The 17,500-nt window shown below is 56.3% G+C and overlaps 1 pseudogene; it reads right to left on the bottom strand.

Annotated features, from left to right (window-relative positions):
- Window positions 1-17,500, bottom strand: part of LOC135525435 (polypeptide N-acetylgalactosaminyltransferase 16-like) — an 81,028-nt pseudogene that overhangs the window by 5,306 nt on the left and 58,222 nt on the right.

Below are 17,500 nucleotides of genomic sequence, written 5' to 3'. Positions count from 1 at the left end.
GAGAGGGATATGAGAGGTGAGAGGGAGGTGAGAGGGAGATGAGAGAGAGAGAGAGAGAGAGAGAGGTGAGAGGGAGATGAGAGAGAGAGAGAGAGAGAGAGAGAGGTGAGAGGGAGATGAGAGAGAGAGAGGTGAGAGGGAGATGAGAGAGAGAGAGAGAGAGAGAGAGAGAGTGAGAGGGAGATGAGAGAGAGAGAGAGAGAGAGAGAGAGAGGTGAGAGGGAGATGAGAGAGAGAGAGAGAGAGAGAGAGGTGAGAGGGAGATGAGAGAGAGAGAGAGAGAGTGAGAGGGAGATGAGAGAGAGAGAGAGAGAGAGAGAGAGGTGAGGAGATGAGAGAGAGAGAGAGAGAGAGAGTGAGAGGGAGATGAGAGAGAGAGGTGAGAGGGAGATGAGAGAGAGAGAGAGAGAGGTGAGAGGGAGATGAGAGAGAGAGAGAGAGAGAGGTGAGAGGGAGATGAGAGAGAGAGAGAGAGAGAGAGAGAGGTGAGAGGGAGATGAGAGAGAGAGAGAGAGAGAGAGAGAGAGAGAGGTGAGAGGGAGATGAGAGAGAGAGAGAGAGAGAGAGAGGTGAGAGGGAGATGAGAGAGAGTGAGAGGGAGATGAGAGAGAGAGGTGAGAGGGAGATGAGAGAGAGAGAGAGAGGTGAGAGAGAGGTGAGAGAGAGAGAGAGAGAGAGAGGTGAGAGGGAGATGAGAGAGAGGTGAGAGGGAGATGAGAGAGAGAGGTGAGAGGGAGATGAGAGAGAGAGGTGAGAGGTGAGAGGGAGATGAGAGAGAGGTGAGAGGGAGATGAGAGAGAGAGGTGAGAGAGGTGAGAGGGAGATGAGAGGGAGATGAGAGAGGTGAGAGGTAAGAGAGAGGTGAGAGGGAGAGAGAGAGGTGAGAGAGAGAGGGAGATGAGAGAGAGGTGAGAAGGAGATGTGAGAGGTAAGAGAGAGGTGAGAGGGATAGAGAGAGGTGAGAGGGATATGAGAGGTGAGAGGGATATGAGAGGGAGATGAGAGAGAGAGAGAGAGAGGGAGATGAGAGAGAGAGGGAGATGAGAGAGAGAGGTGAGAGGTGAGAAGGAGATGAGAGAGGTAAGAGAGAGGTGAGAGAGAGACAGAGACAGAGCTTTACAATTGAATGGCTGGTTATTGAATACATGTATTTGTAAACTTCTTGCTGTTTTTATTGTTTTTACTGTGAGAGCTCGGGTGAGTAAGACTGCAAATATTTTCATTACACATGATAAAATAAACGCTTTAAAAAAGAGAGACACGGGGTAAGGAAGCATGAGAGGAACAGGAGGCAATGGAGAGAGAGGGGAACAGGAGGTAATGGAGAGAGAGGGGGGAACAGGAAGTAATGGAGAGAGAGGGGAACAGGGGGTAATGGAAAGAGAGGGGAACGGGTCCTGTGTGGCTCAGTCGGTAGAGCATGGCGCATGCAACGCCAAGCGTCGTGGGTTCGATTCCCGCTGGGACCACCCATATGTAAAAAGTAGTGGCCCCAGCCGACTTGTAAGTCGCTTTGGACAAAAGCGTCTGCTAAATGGGATATATTATTATTATATTAACAGGGGGTAATGGAGAGAGTGGGGAACAGGAGGTAATGGAGAGTGGGGAACAGGAGGTAATGGAGAGAGTGGGGAACAGGAGGTAATGGAGAGAGAGGGGAACAGGAGGTAATGGAGAGAGAGGGAACAGGAGGTAATGGAGAGAGAGGGGAACAGGAGGTAATGGAGAGAGAGGGGAACAGGAGGTAATGGAGAGAGAGAGGAACATGAGGTAATGGAGAGAGAGGGGAACAGGAGGTAATGGAGAGAGAGGGGAACAGGAGGTAATGGAGAGAGGGGGAACAGGAGGTAATGGAGAGAGGGGGAACAGGAGGTAATGGAGAGAGAGGGGGAACAGGAGGTAATGGAGAGAGGGGAACAGGAGGTAATGGAGAGAGGAACATGAGGTAATGGAGAGAGAGGGGAACAAAGAATTATCTATCCAAAATGGAGATGTATGGGTAAACCACTTCTCCAATCTTTTTGGCTCTATAACAAAGAATAAAGAGCAAAAACATATACATGATCAAATACAGATCTTAGAATCAACTATTAAAGACTACCAGAACCCACTGGATTCTCCAATTACATTGAATGAGTTACAGGACAAAATAAAAACCCTCCAACCCAAAAAGGCCTGTGGTGTTGATGGTATCCTCAATGAAATGATCAAATATACAGACAACAAATTCCAATTGGCTACATGAACTCTTCAACATACTAACTATACTAAAACTCTTTAACATCATCCTTAGCTCTGGCATCTTCCCCAATATCTGGAACCAAGGACTGATCACCCCAATCCACAAAAATGGAGACAAATTTGACCCCAATAACTACCGTGGAATATGCGTCAACAGTAACCTTGGGAAAATCCTCTGCATTATCATTAACAGCAGACTCGTACACTTCCTCAATGAAAACAATGTACTGCGCAAATGTCAAATTGGCTTTTTACCAAATTACCGTACAACAGACCATGTATTCACCCTGCACACCCAAATTGACAACCAAACAAACCAAAACAAAGGCAAAGTCTTCTCGTGCTTTGTTGATTTCAAAAAAGCCTCAATTTGGCATGAGGGTCTGCTATACAAACTGATGGAAAGTGGTGTTGGGGGTAAAACATACGACATCATAAAATCCATGTACACAAACAACAAGTGTGCGGTTACAATTGGCAAAAAACACACATTTCTTCACACAGGGTCGTGGGGTTAGACAGGGATGCAGCTTAAGCCCCACCCTCTTCAACATATATATCAACGAACTGGCGCGAGCACTAGAAAAGTCTGCAGCACCCGGCCTCACCCTACTAGAATCTGAAGTCAAATGTCTGCTGTTTGCTGATGATCTGGTGCTTAGGTCACCAACCAAGGAGGGCCTACAGCAGCACCTAGATCTTATGCACAGATTCTGTCAGACCTGGGCCCTGACAGTAAATCTCAGTAAGACCAAAATAATGGTGTTCAAAAAAGGTCCAGTCAACAGGACCACAAATACATATTCCTCTCCCCTCTCACCTGTCTGGCAGAGACTCTCCCCTCTCACCTGTCTGGCAGAGACTCTCCCCTCTCACCTGTCTGGCAGAGACTCTCCCCTCTCACCTGTCTGGCAGAGACTCTCCCCTCTCACCTGTCTGGCAGAGACTCTCCCCTCTCACCTGTCTGGCAGAGACTCTCCCCTCTCCCCTGTCTGGTAGAGACTCTCCCCCTCCCCTGTCTGGTAGAGACTCTCCCCTCTCCCCTGTCTGGTAGAGACTCTCCCTCTCCCTGTCTGGTAGAGACTCTCCCCTCTCCCCTGTCTGGTAGAGACTCTCCCCTCTCCCCTGTCTGGTAGAGACTCTCCCCTCTCCCCTGTCTGGTAGAGACTCTCCCCTCTCCCCTGTCTGGTAGAGACTCTCCTCTCCCTGTCTGGTAGAGACTCTCCCCTCTCCCCCTGTCTGGTAGAGACTCTCCCCTCTCCCCTGTCTGGTAGAGACTCTCCCCTCTCCCTGTCTGGTAGAGACTCTCCCCTCTCACGTAGAGACTCTCCCCTCTCCCTGTCTGGTAGAGACTCTCCCCTCTCCCCTGTCTGGTAGAGACTCTCCCCTCTCCCCCTGTCTGGTAGAGACTCTCCCCTCTCCCCTGTCTGGTAGAGACTCTCCCCTCTCCCTGTCTGGTAGAGACTCTCCCCTCTCCCCTGTCTGGTAGAGACTCTCCCCTCTCCCCTGTCTGGTAGAGACTCTCCCCTCTCCCTGTCTGGTAGAGACTCTCCCTCTCACGTAGAGACTCTCCTCTCACCTGTCTGGTAGAGACTCTCCCCTCTCACCTGTCTGGTAGAGACTCTCCCCTCTCACCTGTCTGGTAGAGACTCTCCCCTCTCACCTGTCTGGTAGAGACTCTCCCCTCTCCCCTCTCACCTGTCTGGTAGAGACTCTCCCCTCTCACCTGTCTGGTAGAGCCTCTCCCCTCTCACCTGTCTGGCAGAGACTCTCCCCTCTCACCTGTCTGGCAGAGACTCTCCCCTCTCACCTGTCTGGCAGAGACTCTCCCCTCTCACCTGTCTGGCAGAGACTCTCCCCTCTCACCTGTCTGGCAGAGACTCTCCCCTCTCCCCTGTCTGGTAGAGACTCTCCCCTCTCCCCTGTCTGGTAGAGACTCTCCCCTCTCCCCTGTCTGGTAGAGACTCTCCCCTCTCCCCTGTCTGGTAGAGACTCTCCCCTCTCCCCTGTCTGGTAGAGACTCTACCCTCTCCCCTGTCTGGTAGAGACTCTCCCCTCTCCCCTGTCTGGTAGAGACTCTCCCCTCTCCCCTGTCTGGTAGAGACTCTCCCCTCTCCCCTGTCTGGTAGAGACTCTCCCCTCTCCCTGTCTGGTAGAGACTCTCCCCTCTCCCCTGTCTGGTAGAGACTCTCCCCTCTCACTGGTAGAGACTCTCCCCTCTCACCTGTCTGGTAGAGACTCTCCCCTCCCCTGTCTGGTAGAGACTCTCCCCTCTCCCTGTCTGGTAGAGACTCTCCCCTCTCCCCTGTCTGGTAGAGACTCTCCCCTCTCCCCTGTCTGGTAGAGACTCTCCCCTCTCCCCTGTCTGGTAGAGACTCTCCCCTCTCCCCTGTCTGGTAGAGACTCTCCCCTCTCCCTGTCTGGTAGAGACTCTCCCCTCTCCCTGTCTGGTAGAGACTCTCCCTCTCACGTAGAGACTCTCCCCTCTCACCTGTCTGGTAGAGACTCTCCCCTCTCACCTGTCTGGTAGAGACTCTCCCCTCTCACCTGTCTGGTAGAGACTCTCCCCTCTCACCTGTCTGGTAGAGACTCTCCCCTCTCACCTGTCTGGTAGAGACTCTCCCCTCTCCCCTCTCACCTGTCTGGTAGAGACTCTCCCCTCTCACCTGTCTGGTAGAGCCTCTCCCCTCTCACCTGTCTGGTAGAGACTCTCCCCTCTCACCTGTCTGGTAGAGACTCTCCCCTCTCACCTGTCTGGTAGAGACTCTCCCCCTCTCACCTGTCTGGTAGAGACTCTCCCTCTCACCTGTCTGGTAGAGACTCTCCCCTCTCACCTGTCTGGTAGAGACTCTCCCCTCTCACCTGTCTGGTAGAGACTCTCCCCTCTCACCTGTCTGGTAGAGACTCTCCCCTCTCACCTGTCTGGTAGAGACTCTCCCCTCTCCCCTGTCTGGTAGAGACTCTCCCCTCTCCCCTGTCTGGTAGAGACTCTCCCCTCTCCCCTGTCTGGTAGAGACTCTCCCCTCTCCCCTTCTGGTAGAGACTCTCCCCTCTCCCCTGTCTGGTAGAGACTCTCCCCTCTCCCCTGTCTGGTAGAGACTCTCCCCTCTCCCCTGTCTGGTAGAGACTCTCCACTCTCCCCTGTCTGGTAGAGACTCTCCCCTCTCCCCTGTCTGGTAGAGACTCTCCCCTCTCCCCTGTCTGGTAGAGACTCTCCCTCTCCCCCTGTCTGGTAGAGACTCTCCCCTCTCCCCTGTCTGGTAGAGACTCTCCCCTCTCCCCTGTCTGGTAGAGACTCTCCCCTGTCTGGTAGAGACTCTCCCCTGTCTGGTAGAGACTCTCCCCTCTCCCCTGTCTGGTAGAGACTCTCCCCTCTCCCCTGTCTGGTAGAGACTCTCCCCTCTCACGTAGAGACTCTCCCCTCTCACCTGTCTGGTAGAGACTCTCCCCTCTCCCCTGTCTGGTAGAGACTCTCCCCTCTCCCCTGTCTGGTAGAGACTCTCCCCTCTCACGTAGAGACTCTCCCCTCTCACCTGTCTGGTAGAGACTCTCCCTTCTCACCTGTCTGGTAGAGACTCTCCCCTCTCACCCGTCTGGTAGAGACTCTCACCCGTCTGGTAGAGACTCTCCCCTGTCTGGTAGAGACTCTCCCCTCTCCCCTGTCTGGTAGAGACTCTCCCCTCTCACGTAGAGACTCTCCCCTCTCACCTGTCTGGTAGAGACTCTCCCTTCTCACCTGTCTGGTAGAGACTCTCCCCTCTCACCTGTCTGGTAGAGACTCTCCCCTCTCACCTGTCTGGTAGAGACTCTCCCCTCTCACCTGTCTGGTAGAGACTCTCCCCTGTCTGGTAGAGACTCTCCCCTGTCTGGTAGAGACTCTCCCCTGTCTGGTAGAGACTCTCCCTGTCTGGTAGAGACTCTCCCCTGTCTGGTAGAGACTCTCCCCTGTCTGGTAGAGACTCTCCCCTGTCTGGTAGAGACTCTCCCCTGTCTGGTAGAGACTCTCCCCTGTCTGGTAGAGACTCTCCCCTGTCTGGTAGAGACTCTCCCCTCTCCCCTGTCTGGTAGAGACTCTCCCCTCTCACGTAGAGACTCTCCCCTCTCACCTGTCTGGTAGAGACTCTCCCCTCTCACCTGTCTGGTAGAGACTCTCCCCTCTCACCTGTCTGGTAGAGACTCTCCCCTCTCACCTGTCTGGTAGAGACTCTCCCCTCTCACCTGTCTGGCAGAGACTCTCCCCTCTCACCTGTCTGGCAGAGACTCTCCCTCTCACCTGTCTGGCAGAGACTCTCCCCTCTCACCTGTCTGGCAGAGACTCTCCCTCTCACCTGTCTGGCAGAGACTCTCCCCTCTCACCTGTCTGGCAGAGACTCTCCCCTCTCACCTGTCTGGCAGAGACTCTCCCCTCTCACCTGTCTGGCAGAGACTCTCCCCTCTCACCTGTCTGGCAGAGACTCTCCCCTCTCACCTGTCTGGCAGAGACTCTCCCCTCTCCCCTGTCTGGCAGAGACTCTCCCCTCTCCCCTGTCTGGCAGAGACTCTCCCCTCTCCCTGTCTGGCAGAGACTCTCCCCTCTCCCCTGTCTGGCAGAGACTCTCCCTCTCCCCTGTCTGGCAGAGACTCTCCCCTCTCCCTGTCTGGCAGAGACTCTCCCTCTCCCCTGTCTGGCAGAGACTCTCCCTCTCTCCCTGTCTGGCAGAGACTCTCCCCTCTCCCTGTCTGGCAGAGACTCTCCCCTCCCCTGTCTGGCAGAGACTCTCCCCTCTCCCCTGTCTGGCAGAGACTCTCCCCTCTCCCCTGTCTGGCAGAGACTCTCCCCTCTCCCCTGTCTGGCAGAGACTCTCCCCTCTCCCCTGTCTGGTAGAGACTCTCCCCTCTCCCCTGTCTGGTAGAGACTCTCCCCTCTCCCCTGTCTGGTAGAGACTCCCCTCTCCCCTGTCTGGTAGAGACTCTCCCCTCTCCCCTGTCTGGTAGAGACTCTCCCCTCTCCCCTGTCTGGTAGAGACTCTCCCCTCTCCCCTGTCTGGTAGAGACTCTCCCCTCTCCCCTGTCTGGTAGAGACTCTCCCCTCTCACGTAGAGACTCTCCCCTCTCACCTGTCTGGTAGAGACTCTCCCTTCTCACCTGTCTGGTAGAGACTCTCCCCTCTCACCTGTCTGGTAGAGACTCTCCCTCTCCCTGTCTGGTAGAGACTCTCCCCTCTCCCCTGTCTGGTAGAGACTCTCCCCTCTCCCCTGTCTGGTAGAGACTCTCCCCTCTCCCCTGTCTGGTAGAGACTCTCCCCTCTCCCCTGTCTGGTAGAGACTCTCCCCTCTCCCCTGTCTGGTAGAGACTCTCCCCTCTCCCCTGTCTGGTAGAGACTCTCCCCTCTCCCCTGTCTGGTAGAGACTCTCCCCTCTCCCCTGTCTGGTAGAGACTCTCCCCTCTCACGTAGAGACTCTCCCCTCTCACCTGTCTGGTAGAGACTCTCCCCTCTCACCTGTCTGGTAGAGACTCTCCCCTCTCACCTGTCTGGTAGAGACTCTCCCCTCTCACCTGTCTGGTAGAGACTCTCCCCTCTCACCTGTCTGGTAGAGACTCTCCCCTCTCACCTGTCTGGTAGAGACTCTCCCCTCTCACCTGTCTGGTAGAGACTCTCCCCTCTCCCTGTCTGGTAGAGACTCTCCCCTCTCCCCTGTCTGGTAGAGACTCTCCCCTCTCCCCTGTCTGGTAGAGACTCTCCCCTCTCCCCTGTCTGGTAGAGACTCTCCCTCTCACGTAGAGACTCTCCCCTCTCACCTGTCTGGTAGAGACTCTCCCCTCACCTGTCTGGTAGAGACTCTCCCCTCTCACCTGTCTGGTAGAGACTCTCCCCTCTCACCTGTCTGGTAGAGACTCTCCCCTCTCACCTGTCTGGTAGAGACTCTCCCCTCTCACCTGTCTGGTGAGACTCTCCCCTCTCACCTGTCTGGTAGAGACTCTCCCCTCTCCCTGTCTGGCAGAGACTCTCCCCTCTCCCCTGTCTGGCAGAGACTCTCCCCCCCTCTCCCTCCCCTGTCTGGCAGAGACTCTCCCTCTCCCCTGTCTGGCAGAGACTCTCCCCTCTCCCCTGTCTGGCAGAGACTCTCCCCTCTCCCCTGTCTGGCAGAGACTCTCCCCTCTCCCCTGTCTGGCAGAGACTCTCCCCTCTCCCTGTCTGGCAGAGACTCTCCCCCTCTCCCCTGTCTGGCAGAGACTCTCCCCTCTCCCCTGTCTGGCAGAGACTCTCCCCTCTCCCCTGTCTGGCAGAGACTCTCCCCTCTCCCCTGTCTGGCAGAGACTCTCCCCTCTCCCTGTCTGGCAGAGACTCTCCCCTCTCCCCTGTCTGGCAGAGACTCTCCCCTCTCCCCTGTCTGGCAGAGACTCTCCCCTCTCCCCTGTCTGGCAGAGACTCTCCCCTCTCCCCTGTCTGGCAGAGACTCTCCCCTCTCCCCTGTCTGGCAGAGACTCTCCCCTCTCCCCTGTCTGGTAGAGACTCCCCTCTCCCCTGTCTGGTAGAGACTCTCCCCTCTCCCTGTCTGGTAGAGACTCTCCCCTCTCCCCTGTCTGGTAGAGACTCTCCCCTCTCCCCTGTCTGGTAGAGACTCTCCCCTCTCCCCTGTCTGGTAGAGACTCTCCCCTCTCCCCTGTCTGGTAGAGACTCTCCCCTCTCCCCTGTCTGGTAGAGACTCTCCCCTCTCACGTAGAGACTCTCCCCTCTCACCTGTCTGGTAGAGACTCTCCCCTCTCACCTGTCTGGTAGAGACTCTCCCCTCTCACCTGTCTGGTAGAGACTCTCCCCTCTCACCCGTCTGGTAGAGACTCTCACCCGTCTGGTAGAGACTCTCCCCTGTCTGGTAGAGACTCTCCCCTGTCTGGCAGAGACTCTCCCCTCTCCCCTGTCTGGCAGAGACTCTCCCCTCTCCCCTGTCTGGCAGAGACTCTCCCTCTCCCCTGTCTGGCAGAGACTCTCCCCTCTCCCCTGTCTGGCAGAGACTCTCCCCTCTCCCCCTGTCTGGTAGAGACTCCCCTCTCCCCTGTCTGGTAGAGACTCTCCCCTCTCCCCTGTCTGGTAGAGACTCTCCCCTCTCCCTGTCTGGTAGAGACTCTCCCCTCTCCCCTGTCTGGTAGAGACTCTCCCCTCTCCCCTGTCTGGTAGAGACTCTCCCCTCTCCCCTGTCTGGTAGAGACTCTCCCCTCTCCCCTGTCTGGTAGAGACTCTCCCCTCTCACGTAGAGACTCTCCCCTCTCACCTGTCTGGTAGAGACTCTCCCCTCTCACCTGTCTGGTAGAGACTCTCCCCTCTCACCTGTCTGGTAGAGACTCTCCCCTCTCACCTGTCTGGTAGAGACTCTCCCCTCTCACCTGTCTGGTAGAGACTCTCACCTCTCACCTGTCTGGTAGAGACTCTCCCTCTCACCTGTCTGGTAGAGACTCTCCCTCTCACCTGTCTGGTAGAGACTCTCCCCTCTCACCTGTCTGGTAGAGACTCTCCCCTCTCACCTGTCTGGTAGAGACTCTCCCCTCTCACCTGTCTGGTAGAGACTCTCCCCTCTCCCTGTCTGGTAGAGACTCTCCTCTCCCCTGTCTGGTAGAGACTCTCCCCTCTCTCCCTGTCTGGTAGAGACTCTCCCCTCTCCCCTGTCTGGTAGAGACTCTCCCCTCTCCCCTGTCTGGTAGAGACTCTCCCCTCTCCCCTGTCTGGTAGAGACTCTCCCCTCTCCCTGTCTGGTAGAGACTCTCCCCTCTCCCCTGTCTGGTAGAGACTCTCCCTGTCTGGTAGAGACTCTCCCCTGTCTGGTAGAGACTCTCCCCTCTCCCTGTCTGGTAGAGACTCTCCCCTGTCTGGTAGAGACTCTCCCCTCTCCCCTGTCTGGTAGAGACTCTCCCCTCTCACGTAGAGACTCTCCCCTCTCACCTGTCTGGTAGAGACTCTCCCTCTCCCTGTCTGGTAGAGACTCTCCCCTCTCCCCTGTCTGGTAGAGACTCTCCCCTCTCATCTGTCTGGTAGAGACTCTCCCCTCTCACCTGTCTGGTAGAGACTCTCCCCTCTCCCTGTCTGGTAGAGACTCTCCCCTCTCACGTCCCTTCAGAGACTCTCCCCTCTCACCTGTCTGGTAGAGACTCTCCCTTCTCACCTGTCTGGTAGAGACTCTCCCCTCTCACCTGTCTGGTAGAGACTCTCCCCTCTCCCCTCTCACCTGTCTGGTAGAGACTCTCCCCTCTCCCCTCTCACCTGTCTGGTAGAGACTCTCCCCTCTCACCTGTCTGGTAGAGACTCTCCCCTCTCACCTGTCTGGTAGAGACTCTCCCCTCTCACCTGTCTGGTAGAGACTCTCCCCTCTCACCTGTCTGGTAGAGACTCTCCCCTCTCACCTGTCTGGTAGAGACTCTCCCCTCTCACCTGTCTGGTAGAGACTCTCCCCTCTCACCTGTCTGGTAGAGACTCTCCCCTCTCACCTGTCTGGTAGAGACTCTCCCCTCTCCCTGTCTGGTAGAGACTCTCCCCTCTCCCTGTCTGGTAGAGACTCTCCCCTCTCCCCTGTCTGGTAGAGACTCTCCCCTCTCCCCTGTCTGGTAGAGACTCTCCCCTCTCCCCTGTCTGGTAGAGACTCTCCCCTCTCCCCTGTCTGGTAGAGACTCTCCCCTCTCCCCTGTCTGGTAGAGACTCTCCCTCTCCCCTGTCTGGTAGAGACTCTCCCTCTCCCCTGTCTGGTAGAGACTCTCCCTCTCCCCTGTCTGGTAGAGACTCTCCCCTCTCCCCTGTCTGGTAGAGACTCTCCCCTCTCCCCTGTCTGGTAGAGACTCTCCCTCCCCTGTCTGGTGAGACTCTCCCTCTCCCCTGTCTGGTAGAGACTCTCCCCTCTCCCCTGTCTGGTAGAGACTCTCCCTCTCCCCTGTCTGGTAGAGACTCTCCCTCTCCCTGTCTGGTAGAGACTCTCCCCTCTCCTGTCTGGTAGAGACTCTCCCCTGTCTCCTCCCTCTCCCTGTCTGGTAGAGACTCTCCCCTCTCCCCTGTCTGGTAGAGACTCTCCCCTCACGTGAGACTCTCCCCTCTCCCCTGTCTGGTAGAGACTCTCCCCTCTCCCCTGTCTGGTAGAGACTCTCCCCTCTCCCCTGTCTGGTAGAGACTCTCCCCTCTCCCTGTCTGGTAGAGACTCTCCCTCTCCCCTGTCTGGTAGAGACTCTCCCCTCTCACGTAGAGACTCTCCCCTCTCACGTAGAGACTCTCCCCTCTCACGTAGAGACTCTCCCCTCTCACCTGTCTGGTAGAGACTCTCCCCTCTCACCTGTCTGGTAGAGACTCTCCCCTCTCACCTGTCTGGTAGAGACTCTCCCCTCACCTGTCTGGTAGAGACTCTCCCCTCTCACCTGTCTGGTAGAGACTCTCCCCCTCTCACCTGTCTGGTAGAGACTCTCCCCTCTCACCTGTCTGGTAGAGACTCTCCCCTCTCACCTGTCTGGTAGAGACTCTCCCCTCTCACCTGTCTGGTAGAGACTCTCCCCTCTCACCTGTCTGGTAGAGACTCTCCCCTCACCTGTCTGGTAGAGTCTCCCCTCTCACCTGTCTGGTAGAGACTCTCCCTCTCACCTGTCTGGTAGATACTCTCCCCTCTCACCTGTCTGGTGAGACTCTCCCCTCTCACCTGTCTGGTAGAGACTCTCCCCTCTCACCTGTCTCGTAGAGACTCTCCCCCTCTCCCTGTCTGGTAGAGACTCTCCCCTCCCCTGTCTGCTAGAGACTCTCCCCTCTCCCCTGTCTGGTAGAGACTCTCCCTCTCCCCTGTCTGGTAGAGACTCTCCCCTCCCCTGTCTGGTAGAGACTCTCCTCTCCCCCTGTCTGGTAGAGACTCTCCCCACTCACGTGAGAATCTCCCTCTCACCTGTCTGGTAGAGACTCTCCCCTCTCACCTGTCTGGTAGAGACTCTCCCCTCTCACCTGTCTGGTAGAGACTCTCCCCTCTCACCTGTCTGGTAGAGACTCTCCCCTCTCACCTGTCTGGTAGAGACTCTCCCCTCTCACCTGTCTGGTAGAGACTCTCCCCTCTCCCCTGTCTGGCAGAGACTCTCCCCTCTCCCCTGTCTGGCAGAGACTCTCCCCTCTCCCCTGTCTGGCAGAGACTCTCCCCTCTCACCTGTCTGGTAGAGACTCTCCCCTCTCCCCTGTCTGGTAGAGACTCTCCCCTCTCCCCTGTCTGGTAGAGACTCTCCCCTCTCACGTAGAGACTCTCCCCTCTCACGTAGAGACTCTCCCCTCTCACGTAGAGACTCTCCCCTCTCACGTAGAGACTCTCCCCTCTCACGTAGAGACTCTCCCCTCTCACCTGTCTGGTAGAGACTCTCCCCTCTCACCTGTCTGGTAGAGACTCTCCCCTATCACCTGTCTGGTAGAGACTCTCCCCTATCACCTGTCTGGTAGAGACTCTCCCCTCTCACCTGTCTGGTAGAGACTCTCCCCTCTCACCTGTCTGGTAGAGACTCTCCCCTCTCACCTGTCTGGTAGAGACTCTCCCCTCTCACCTGTCTGGTAGAGACTCTCCCCTCTCACCTGTCTGGTAGAGACTCTCCCCTCTCACCTGTCTGGTAGAGACTCTCCCCTCTCACCTGTCTGGTAGAGACTCTCCCCTCTCACCTGTCTGGTAGAGACTCTCCCTCTCACCTGTCTGGTAGAGACTCTCCCCTCACCTGTCTGGTAGAGACTCTCCCCTCTCACCTGTCTGGTAGAGACTCTCCCCTCTCACCTGTCTGGTAGAGACTCTCCCCTCTCACCTGTGTGGTAGAGACTCTCCCCTCTCACCTGTCTGGTAGAGACTCTCCCCTCTCACCTGTCTGGTAGAGACTCTCCCCTCTCACCTGTCTCGTAGAGACTCTCCCCCCTCACCTCTCACCTGTCTGGTAGAGACTCTCCCCTCTCACCTGTTTGGTAGAGACTTTCCCCTCTCACCTGTCTGGTAGAGACTCTCCCCTCTCACCTCTCACCTGTCTGGTAGAGACTCTCCCCTCTCACCTGTCTGATAGAGACACACCCCTCTCACCTCTCTGGTAGAGACACACCCCTCTCACCTGTCTGGTAGAGACACACCCCTCTCACCTGTCTGGTAGAGACTCTCCCCTCTCACCTCTCACCTGTCTGGTAGAGACTCTCCCCTCTCACCTCTCACCTGTCTGGTAGAGACACACCCCTCTCACCTGTCTGGTATAGACTCTCCCCTCTCACCTGTCTGGTAGAGACTCTCCCTTCTCACCTGTCTGGTAGAGACTCTCCCCTCTCACCTGTCTGGTAGAGACTCTCCCCTCTCACCTGTCTGGTAGAGACTCTCCCTTCTCACCTGTCTGGTAGAGACTCTCCCCTCTCACCTGTCTGGTAGAGACTCTCCCCTCTCACCTGTCTGGTAGAGACTCTCCCCTCTCACCTGTCTGGTAGAGACTCTCCCCTCTCACCTGTCTGGTAGAGACTCTCCCCTCTCACCTGTCTGGTAGAGACTCTCCCCTCTCACCTGTCTGGTAGAGACTCTCCCCTCTCACCTGTCTGGTAGAGACTCTCCCCTCTCACCCCTCACCTGTCTGGTAGAGACTCTCACCTTAGCTCAGGGTAAACGTTCTCCATATACCAATGGAAAGACTTGCAGTTCAGCTTGTGTCGTAGAGTCAGCCGGTCCACAATGCTACAGGAAGGAATGAGCATGGAGAGGGGGAGAGGGGAAAGGGGAGAGGGGGAGAAGGAGAGGGAGTGAGGGAAGAGGGGGGGGAGAGGGGAAAGGGGGAGGGGAGAGGGGGAGAAGGTGAAGGAGGAAGGGAAGAGGGAGAAGGAGAGGGGAAAGGGGGAGGGGAGAGGGGAAAGGGGAGAGGGGAAGGGGGAGGGGAGGGGAAAGGGGGAGGGAGAGGGGAAGGGGAGGGGGAGAAGTGAAGGAGGAAGGGAAGAGGGAGAAGGAGAGGGGAAAGGGAAGGGAGAAGGAGAGGGGAAAGGGGGAGAGGGGAGGGAAGAGAGGGGGAGGGAAGAGGGGGAGAGGGAGAGGAAAGGGGGAGGGGAGAGGGGAGGGAGGGGAGAGAGGGAAGAGAAGGAGAGGGGAAGGGAGGGAGAGGGGAGGGGGAAGGAGGAAGGGAGAGGGCAGAGGGAGAAGGGGAAGGGGGAAAGGGAGTGACGGGAGAGGGGGAAGTGGAGGGCGAAAGGGGGAGGGGAGGGGGAGGAGGGGAAGGGGGAAGGGGAGGGGAGAGGAGGGGGAAGGGGAAGGGAGAGAGAGGGGGAGGGAGAAGGAAGGGGAGAGAGAGGGAGAAGGGGAGGGAGAAGGAGGAGGGGAAGGGAGAGGGGAGAGAGGGGAAGGGGAAGGGGAGGAGGGGAGAGGGAGAAGGAGGGAGAGGGGGAAGGGGAGGGAGAAAGGGGAGAGGAGGAAGGAGGAGAGGAGGAAGGGAGGGGAAGGGGGAAGGGGGAAGGGGAAGGGGGGGGGGAGGGGGGGGGAAGGAGGAAGGGGGGGGGGGGAAGGGGAGAGGGGGAAGGGGAGAGGAGGAAGGAGGGAAGGGGAGGAGGAGGAGAGGAGGAAGGAAGGAGGAAGGGGGGAAGGGGAGGAGAGGGGAGAGGAGAAAGGGAAGGAGGAAGGGAGAGGAGGAAGGGGAGAGGGGGAAGGGGAGAGGGGGAAGGGGAGAGGAGGAAGGGGAGAGGAGGAAGGGGAGAGGAAGGAAGGAGGAAGGAGAGGAGGAAGGGGAGAGAAAAATATGGCCGTTTTTCCATTTCCTGAAAAGTTTCTGTTTTGAGATGTTTTCATCCAACAGCAAAGATATGAATAGTGTTGGTTAACAGGTACCAGAGAGGACTACTAACCTGCCGAAGGCCTTGCCCTGCGCTGAGGGCCTTGCTGAGTAGTAGTACTGCTTATACTCATCCATCCACACCTCTGCTGCCCGACGCGTGTTCCTGACCCCACACACACACACACACACACACACACACACCTGGTTAGGGAGGATAATAACACAGTTCCGCTGTTCCTTCCTCTCTGTCATGACCCCAGACATTTCAGTTTTGTCGTAGCTCTGAACTATCTCACCTGATCCACCAAGGGTTTGAGGATTAGTAGACTAGTATGTTCTGGAATAGTTCACATCCATGTCCCCGAGAGGAGGGTCCCCGAGAGGAGGGTCCCCGAGAGGAGGGTCCCCGAGAAGAGGTTTGAAATGGAGTCCCCGAGAAGAGGTTTGAAATGGAGTCCCCGAGAAGAGGTTTGGAATGGAGTCCCCGAGAAGACAGTTGGAATGGAGTCCCGAGAAGACAGTTGGAATGGAGTCCCGAGAAGAGGTTTGGAATGGAGTCCCGAGAAGAGGTTTGGAATGGAGTCCCGAGAAGACGTTTGGAATGGAGTCCCCGAGAAGAGGTTTGAAATGGAGTCCCCGAGAAGAGGTTTGGAATGGAGTCCCCGAGAAGACAGTTGGAATGGAGTCCCCGAGAAGACAGTTGGAATGGAGTCCCCGAGAAGAGGTTTGGAATGGAGTCCCCGAGAAGAGGTTTGGAATGGAGTCCCCGAGAAGACGTTTGGAATGGAGTCCCCGAGAAGACGTTTGGAATGGAGTCCCCGAAGACGTTTGGAATGGAGTCCCGAGAAGACAGTTGGAATGGAGTCCCGAGAAGACAGTTGGAATGGAGTCCCCCGAGAAGACAGTTGGAATGGAGTCCTCGAGAAGACAGTTGGAATGGAGTCCCGAGAAGACAGTTGGAATGGAGTCCCGAAAGACAGTTGGAATGGAGTCCCCGAAGACAGTTGGAATGGAGTCCCGAGAAGACAGTTGGAATGGAGTCCCCGAGAAGAGGTTTGGAATGGAGTCCCCGAGAAGAGGTTTGGAATGGAGTCCCCGAGAAGAGGTTTGGAATGGAGTCCCCGAGAAGACGTTTGGAATGGAGTCCCCGAGAAGACGTTTGGAATGGAGTCCCCGAGAAGACAGTTGGAATGGAGTCCCCGAGAAGACAGTTGGAATGGAGTCCTCGAGAAGACAGTTGGAATGGAGTCCCCGAGAAGACAGTTGGAATGGAGTCCCCGAAAAGACAGTTGGAATGGAGTCCCCGAGAAGACAGTTGGAATGGAGTCCTCGAGAAGACAGTTGGAATGGAGTCCCCGAGAAGACAGTTGGAATGGAGTCCCCGGGAAGACAGTTGGAATGGAGTCCCCGAGAAGACAGTTGGAATGGCTAGGATTCCAGAGAATATATATATATATATATTAAAGGCAGGACTAGAGTGTGTGTCTATAGTTGTGTGTCTGTGTGTGTGCATCTGTAAAATGGATATCAGAGTGACCCAGCCGAGCTCACTTACTTGATGTATGTGAGAGCGTTGCCTTCTGGGAAGTCGTAGGGATGTCGTTTCCTGAAGACGTGTCCCACCCTGCTGCAGGGCAGAATCTCCAGGCTCCCACCACACATCCACACCCTGAAGGACAGCTCTGAGAGAGAGATGTATGAGTTAAGGTCATATGTTAATATAGACATGTTTATATAATGGGAGATTAACCAGAGATAACAGTCTAATCTTCATTATCCCAGTTAACCTGCTACAGAGCACACTGCAGCAGACACATAAGGACAATCAATCACCAGCTGGTCCAGTCACATCATCAATCACCAGCTGGTCCAGTCACGTCATCAATCACCAGCTGGTCCAGTCACGTCGTCAATCACCAGCTGGTCCAGTCACGTCGTCAATCACCAGCTGGTCCAGTCACGTCGTCAATCACCAGCTGGTCCAGTCACGTCGTCAATCACCAGCTGGTCCAGTCACGTCGTCAATCACCAGCTGGTCCAGTCCGTCGTCAATCACCAGCTGGTCCAGTCACGTCGTCAATCACCAGCTGGTCCAGTCACGTCGTCAATCACCAGCTGGTCCAGTCACGTCATCAATCACCAGCTGGTCCAGTCACGTCATCAATCACCAGCTGGTCCAGTCACGTCATCAATCACCAGCTGGTCCAGTCACGTCATCAATCACCAGCTGGTCCAGTCACGTCATCAATCACCAGCTGGTCCAGTCACGTCGTCAATCACCAGCTGGTCCAGTCACGTCGTCAATCACCAGCTGGTCCAGTCACGTCGTCAATCACCAGCTGGTCCAGTCACGTCGTCAATCACCAGCTGGTCCAGTCACGTCGTCAATCACCAGCTGGTCCAGTCACGTCGTCAATCACCAGCTGGTCCAGTCACGTCATCAATCACCAGCTGGTCCAGTCACGTCATCAATCACCAGCTGGTCCAGTCACGTCATCAATCACCAGCTGGTCCA

This window comes from Oncorhynchus masou, chromosome 32 (assembly GCF_036934945.1).
Source record: "Oncorhynchus masou masou isolate Uvic2021 chromosome 32, UVic_Omas_1.1, whole genome shotgun sequence".
NCBI lineage: Eukaryota > Metazoa > Chordata > Actinopteri > Salmoniformes > Salmonidae > Oncorhynchus > Oncorhynchus masou.
The sequence above is the reverse complement of the archived record's forward strand: the minus strand, read 5'-3'. Positions and strand labels throughout refer to the sequence as shown.